Raw genomic sequence first — 7,714 nt, forward strand, 5'->3', positions numbered from 1 at the left:
GAGCATTCACAGTCAAGCCACAAACAACACTGTCAGATCACAGTCAAATTACTATGTATCTTAAAAAGACAGAAACAAACAACATAGAAACACAACCCAGTAAACTGTACAACACCAAAAAAGTGTACAGATGGGCCAAAAACGACACGGAAAAATACCAGAAAGCAATTAGCAATGAATCAACTCAAGCTCTCTTGGACACCTTTCTGGATAACATATACACTCACAATAAAGAAGGCGTAAACCGGGCAGTGAATAACCTAAACAATATTTTTGATAATTTGGCAACAAGGTCAAACTTGAAAGCTCGCAAGAACAAACCCAAAACAAAAAACTATGAAAAATGGTTTGACCCAGATTGCCATAACATGAGGAAAAAACTTAGAAAAATATCAAACCAAAAACACACAGACATCCAGAAAACGAGGAATTACGCCTTACTTATTGCCAGACACTAACACAATACAGAAACACACTCAGAACCAAAAAAGAGCAATATATTAAGAACACACTCAGCTACATTGAGGAATCCATTGATTCCAATTGTTTCTGGGACAACTGGAATACACTACACAAAAAACAACACGACAAATTGGCCATTCAAAATGGGGACACATGGGAAAACCACTTTGAAAAATTATACCAGAAAAACACACTAAGGCCAGAGCAACACCAAATATGCAAAAAACTGGAAAAGCTCGAAATGGCCATAAAAGATAACCAAAACCCGCTAGACTCCATAATAACAGAAAAATAACTTTTTGAAAAACTCAAGGACCTGCGGCCAGGAAAAGCTTGTGGGACAGACGGCATACTAAACGAGATGATTAAACACACAGACGATAAAATGAAACTGGCTATCCTAAAACTCTTCAACTTGGTTCCGAGTGTCGGTTACTTCCCTGATATCTGGAACAAAGGACTCATAACGCCCATATACAAAAGTGGGGACAAAGTCGACCCAAATAACTACCGAGGCATCTGTGTAAACAGTAACCTGGGGAAGGTATTCCGTAGCATCATAAACAAAAGACTTATAAACTTCCTTGAGGAGCACAATGTCTTGAATAAAAGCCAAATTGGATTCCTGCCAAACTATAGAACATCAGATCATATCTTCACCCTACAGACCCTAATTGACAAACACGTTCACCATAACAAAAGCAAAATCTACGCATGCTTTATAGATTTATAGAAGGTTTTCGACTCCATCTGGCATGACGGTTTATTCCTGAAACTTATCGAAAGCGGGGTAGGGGGAAAAACATATGATGTAATTAAATCAATGTATACAAACAACAAATGTGCAGTTAAAATTGGAGACAAACAAACAAAATACTTCCCACAGGGGCGGGGGGGTGACGCAGGGCTCGCCAATCTCACCGACACTCTTTAATATTTACATAAATGAATTGGCAAAACTACTTGAACAATCTACAGCACCCGGCCTCACCCTATATGAATCCAAGGTTAAATTCCTCCTCTATGCAGACGACCTGGTTCTGCTGTCACCAACTAAGGAGGGTCTACAGCAGAACCTGGATCTGCTGGAATCGTACTGCCAGACTTGGGCCCTGACAATAAATCTCCAAAAAACCAAAGTCCTTGTGTTCCAGCAAAGATCCAGACATCAGGGACCCAAAATAAATTTCACAATAGGAACAACCAAAATTGAACAAACGACTAACTACACATACTTGGGCTTAAAAATCAGTTCTATGGGAAACTTCAAACTGGCTGTGAATGAACTGAAAGAGAAAGCAAGAAGGGCTTTCTATGCCATTAAAAAATCCATCCAAATAGAAATCCCAATTAGCATTTGGCTCAAAACTTTCAAATCAGTAATTGAACCAATTGCACTCTATGGCAGTGAGGTGTGGGGACCGCTAACACAACAAGAATTTGCAAAATGGGACAAACACCCAATTGAGATCCTACATGCAGAATTCTGTAAAAGTATCCTCCGGACTCAAAGGAAAACCGTAAACAATGCATGCAGGGCAGAACTAGGCCAATATCCATTAATAATCACTATCCAAAAAAGAGCCACCAAATTTTGGAAACACCTAGAAATGAGCAACCCCCAATGCTATCATTACGAAGCCCTGAAATGCCAAGAGATGACCATAAAGAAGAATACCCTCAGTCAACTAGTCCTGGGACTCAGTGAAGTAACTACTAACACTACTAACAATAACCAGCCCCAGGACAGTGACAGCGTAACACAAAGAATTCGACCCAACACAATCGTCACTAAGCAAAAGGAAAAATATCTGACATATTGGGTAGAAACAACAAAAACCCAAAGCAAACTCAATTGCTACTTGGCCCTAAACAGACAATACAACATAGCTGATTACCTGACCATGGTAAAGGACAGCAAACTGAGAAAAATCTTGACAATGTACAGACTTAGTGAACATAGCCTGGCGATCGAAAAAGGTAGACACAGGCAGACCCGGCTACCAAGAGAGGACAGGATATGCTCTCACTGCAGTCAGGGAATGGTGGAGACAGAGATGCACTTCCTCACAGCTTGTAGAAAATATCAGGGCATAAGGGAGAATTTCTACCCAAAATTTACAAAAATATGCCCGGAATTCAGAAATTTGAATGACGACCAAAAACTCCCATACCTACTAGGGGAAGAGAGAAATTGCGTAACACTAGCGGCACACTATGTTACAGCTTGCCATAAACAGAGGGACAACCACTAAAGATAAGATAAGAGTATATATAAATTATATTAAAGTATATTTATACACTCAGGGATATATCTGTTTATACACTGTATGGATAGATCTGTATTTTTGTGAACAAACATGAATGTTTTCCGATGCTTTGGCAACATAAGATGTAACTTGTCATGCCAATAAAGCGATTTGAATTGAATTGAATTGAATTGAGAATGGGGGGGAGAGAGAGAACGGGGGGGGGGAGACGAGAAGGGGGGAGACAGAGGGAATGGGGGGGAGAGAGAGAACGGGGGGGGAGACAGAGGGAATGGGGGAGACAGAGGGAATGGGGGAGACAGAGGGAATGGGGGAGACAGAGGGAATGGGGGAGACAGAGGGAATGGGGGAGACAGAGGGAATGGGGGAGACAGAGGGAATGGGGAGACAGAGGGAATGGGGGAGACAGAGGGAATGGGGGAGACAGAGGGAATGGGGGAGACAGAGGGAATGGGGAGACAGAGGGAATGGGGAGACAGAGGGAATGGGGGAGACAGAGGGAATGGAGGGAGACAGAGAGAATGGAGGGAGACAGAGAGAATGGAGGGAGACAGAGAATGGGGGAGAGAGAGAATGGGGGAGAGAGAGAATGGGGGAGAGAGAGAATGGGGGAGAGAGAGAATGGGGGAGAGAGAGAATGGGTGGAGAGAGAGAGAATGGGGGGAGAGAGAATGCTGGGAGAGAGAATGGGGGGGGAGAGAGAGAATGGGGGAGAGAGAATGGGGGGGAGAGAGAATGGGGAGGAGAGAGCGAATGGGGGGGAGAGAGAGAATGGGGGAGAGAGAGAATGGGGGAGGAGGAGAGAATGAGGGATTGAGAGAGAGAATGGGTGGGAGAGATAGAGAATGGGGGGAGAGAGAGAATGGGGGGGGTGAAATCCAACTCCTTCTTGAATATGTTTAATCAATTGGCCTCTACTGCCTTCTTTGGCAGAGAATTCCGTAGGTTCACCACTCTCTGGGTGAAGAAATTCCTCCTCATCTCTGTCCTAAATGGCTTACCCCTTATCCTTAGACTGTGACTCCTGGTTCTGGACTCCCCGACCATCGGGAACATCCATCCAGCATCTAGTCTGTCTAGTCCTGTTAGAATTTTATAAGTTTCGATGACATCCCCTCTCATTCTTCTAAACTCCAGTGAGTACAAGCCCAATCGACCCAATCTCTCCTCATACGTCATCCCTGCCATCCCAGGTATCAGCCTGGTGAATCTTCGCTGCACTCCTTCCACGGCAAGCACATCCTTCCTCAGAGAAGGTGACCAAAACTGCACACAATACTCAAGATGTGGCCTCACCAAGGCCCTGTACAACTGCAGCAAGATATCCTTGTTCCTGTACTCAAACCCTCTCGCTACGAAGGCCAACATACCATTTGCCTTCTTAACCGCCTGCTGCACCTGCGTGCTTACTTTCAGCGACTGGTGCACAAGGACGCCCAGGTCTCATTTCACTTCCCCTTCTCCCAATCTATTGCCATTCAGATCATAATCTGCCTTCCTGTTTTTGACACCAAAGTGGATAACCTCGCATTTATCCACGTTATATTGCATCTGCTATGCTTCTGCCCAATCACCCAACCTGTCCAAATCATCCTGGAGTTTCTCGGCATCCTCCTCACAGCACACACGCCCACCCAGCTTTGTGTCGTCTGCAAACTTGGAGATATTACATCTAGTTCCCTCATCCAGATCATTAATATATATTGTGAATAGTTGGGGTGCAAGGACCAATCCCTGCGGTACCCCACTTGTCACTGCCTGCCACTTGGAAAAAGAGCCGTTTATTCCAACTCTTTGCTTTCTGTCTGCCAACCAGTTCTCTATCCAAGTCAATATCTTGCCCCCAATCCCATGTGCCGTAATTTTACACGCTAATCTCTTATGCGGGACCTTATCAAAAGCCTTTTGAAAATCCAAATACACCACATCCACTGGTTCTCCCTTATCTATTTTATCAGTTACATCCTCAAAAAATTCCAGTAGGTTAGTCAAGCACGATTTACGTTTTGTAAAGCCATGTTGACTTTGTCCGATCCTGTCATTTTTTTCCAAGTGCTCTGATATTACGGCCTAGAAATTGGGTTTGGCGCCCCCAGCATGTTTGCGCCGGAAATTTACCGGCCGCCGCGGAGCAAGTTGTGCCCGCCCCAAATTCAGTTTCAGCGCCCCAAAGCGGAGCCGGGCGCTAGGACAGGGTGTGCCCGCCCCGCTTGGGGCGCTGAAACTGAAGTTCGGCGCTCCCGGTCCCGCTGCGCCACCCGAAGCGGTGCGGCAGGCTGCTGTACTGCAGGCCTCCCCCTTTTCTTAAGGGGGAGGTGCCTGCAACGGCCGGAGCCCCGAGTCCAAGTGCCGGCAAAAGAGCCCGGCACAACGGAGAAGTGCCGGGCTCCAGGGAAACCAGCCGGCAATGCCGCGGGGGGGGGCGGGGAGGAGGCCGGGGAAGGAGGTGCGGGCAGGCGGCCGCCGAAAAAGGCGGCCGGCCGCACCTCCGCTTTAAGTAGCGCCACTAAGGCTGCAGCACGGCCAACTTTTCAAATCGTTGTTAGCGGCCACCAGGGAAGAGGCGGCCGCTACTGAAGATGGGGATGGGCGTTGTTTCGGCCGATTCCGGGGCGCTGCGCACACCGATGACGTCATCGGTGCCGGCGCAGCGCTACCGGCTTACACCGATTTAAAGGCCCACCTAATTTCGGCGGCGGCGCAACTTCAGGCGCAATCCACTCTTGCGCCCCTAAATGGGCGCAAACCCAAGGGAATTTCTAGGCCTACATCCTTTATAATGGACTCTAACATTTTCCCTACTACCGATGTCAGGCTTACCGGTCTGTAATTCCCCGTTTTCTCTCTACCACCCTTTTTGAACAGTGGGGTAACATTAGCTACCCGCCAATCCATGGGTACTGTTCCAGAGTCTATCGAATTTTGGAAGATGACCAGCAATGCATCTATTATTTCTGGGGCCACTTCCTTAAGTACTCTAGGGTGTAGATTATCAGGCCCTGGGGATTTATCGGCCTTCAATCCCATCAATTTCCCTAACACCAGTTCTCTACAAATACTGATTTCTTTCAGTTCCTCCCTTTCATTAGACCCTATGTTCCCCGACATCTTTGGGAGGTTATTTGTGTCCTCCTTTGTGAAGACAGAACCAAAGTATGTATTTAATTGGCTGGCATTTCTTTGTTCCCCATTATAAATTCCCCTGATTCTGACTGCAAGGGACCTACGCTTGACTTCACCAATCTTTTTCTCTTCACATGTCTATAAAAGCTTTTACAGTCAGTTTTTATGTTCCCTGAAAGCTTACTCTCATACTCTATTTTCCCCCTCTTAATTAATCCTTTTGTCCTCCTTTGTTGGATCCTAAACTGCTCCCAATCCTCAGGTTTACTGCTTTTTCAGGCCAATTTATATGTCCTCTCCTTGGATCTTATGCTATCCCTAATTTCCCTTGTTAGCCACGGTTGAGTCACCATTTTTGTTTTATTTTTATGCCAAACTGGGATGAACAAATTCTGTAGTTCATCCATGCGAACTTTGAATGTTTGCCATTGCCTATCCACTGTCAACCCTTTGAGTGACATGCCCCAATCAATCCTACCCAACTCGCACCTCATACCATCGTAGTCTCCTTTATTTAAATTCAGGACCCTAGTCTCTGAGTCAACTATTTCACTCTCCATCTTAATGAAGAATTCTATCATATTATGATCGCTCCGACCCAAGGGGCCTCGCACAACAAGATTGCTAATTAATCCTTTCTCATTACATAATACCCAGTCTAAGATGGCCTGATCTCTAGTTGGTTCCTTGACATATTGGTAAACACTCCAGGAATTCCTCCTCCACAGTATTGTTACTAATTTGGTTAGCCCAATCAATATGTAGATTAAAGTCACCCATGATAACTGCTGTGCCCTTATTGCACGCTTCTCTAATTTCCCGTTTAGTGCCATCCCCGACCTCCGCATTACTGTTTGGAGATCTATATACCACTCCCACTAACATTTTCTGCCCCTTGGTATTTCTCAGTTCTACCCATACAGATTCCATATCATCAGAGCTAATATCCTTCCTTTCAATTGTGTTAATCCCCTCTTTAACCAGCAATGCGACCCCACCTCCTTTTCCTTTCTGCCTATCTTTCCTGAATATTGAATACCCCTGGCTGTTGAGTTCCCAGCCTTGGCCACCTTGGAGCCATGTTTCCATAATCCCAATCACATCATATTCGTTTACCTCTAGCTGCGCAGCTAATTCATTCACCTTATTACGAATGCTCCTCGCATTAAGACACAAAGGGGGAGAAATTGGGTATAGCCCTTTTTGGGGCATTAGAACTGGCGCTGCGCAAATTTTTTCGCCAGGCGCAACTTATTGCCACCTCGAGCGATATTGGGTTGCTGCGCCCCTAAAGGTGATTGCAGTGTTGATTCAGGCACTGCACGGGAGTCTTAAGGCGCTAACCCGGCGGCGCTGCTCAATATGTCGGCGGCCGGGCGCAGCGCAGGTGCTGTCAATAATCAATTACCCCGAGACATGCTGGCACTGGCCAGCTCTTAAAGGGGCAGGTCAATTAGGAGCAGCAGCCACACTCTGCGCCTTGTAGGCCTCAAAATCGGCGCTGTGCTTTCTGTGGCGTTCCAAACTTTGAACATATGGAGAGGGTGAGGCAGAGAGCGGAGCGCTTTACCGATGGGGCATTGGATGCTTTGGTTGGCGAAGTGGAGCGCCGGCGAGCTGTGCTGTACCTCAACAATGGCAGGAGGCCTCATCAGAGCGAGTACCGCAGGGCTTGGAGGGAAGTTTGTCAAAGAGTCACCTCAACCAGCATGGTGGCCAGGACTCCTGTGCAATGCAGGAAGAAGTTCAACGACCTCACTCGGGTCGTTAGGGTGAGTGCCTTTTTCGCAATCATCTTCATCCCTCCATCTGCACCTGACATTATGGCCAGAGGGTGCGCGAAGCCCCAATGGCCATCT

This window comes from Somniosus microcephalus, chromosome 3, assembly GCF_052327205.1.
Source record: "Somniosus microcephalus isolate GS21.2 chromosome 3, FLI_Smic_1.0, whole genome shotgun sequence".
NCBI lineage: Eukaryota > Metazoa > Chordata > Chondrichthyes > Squaliformes > Somniosidae > Somniosus > Somniosus microcephalus.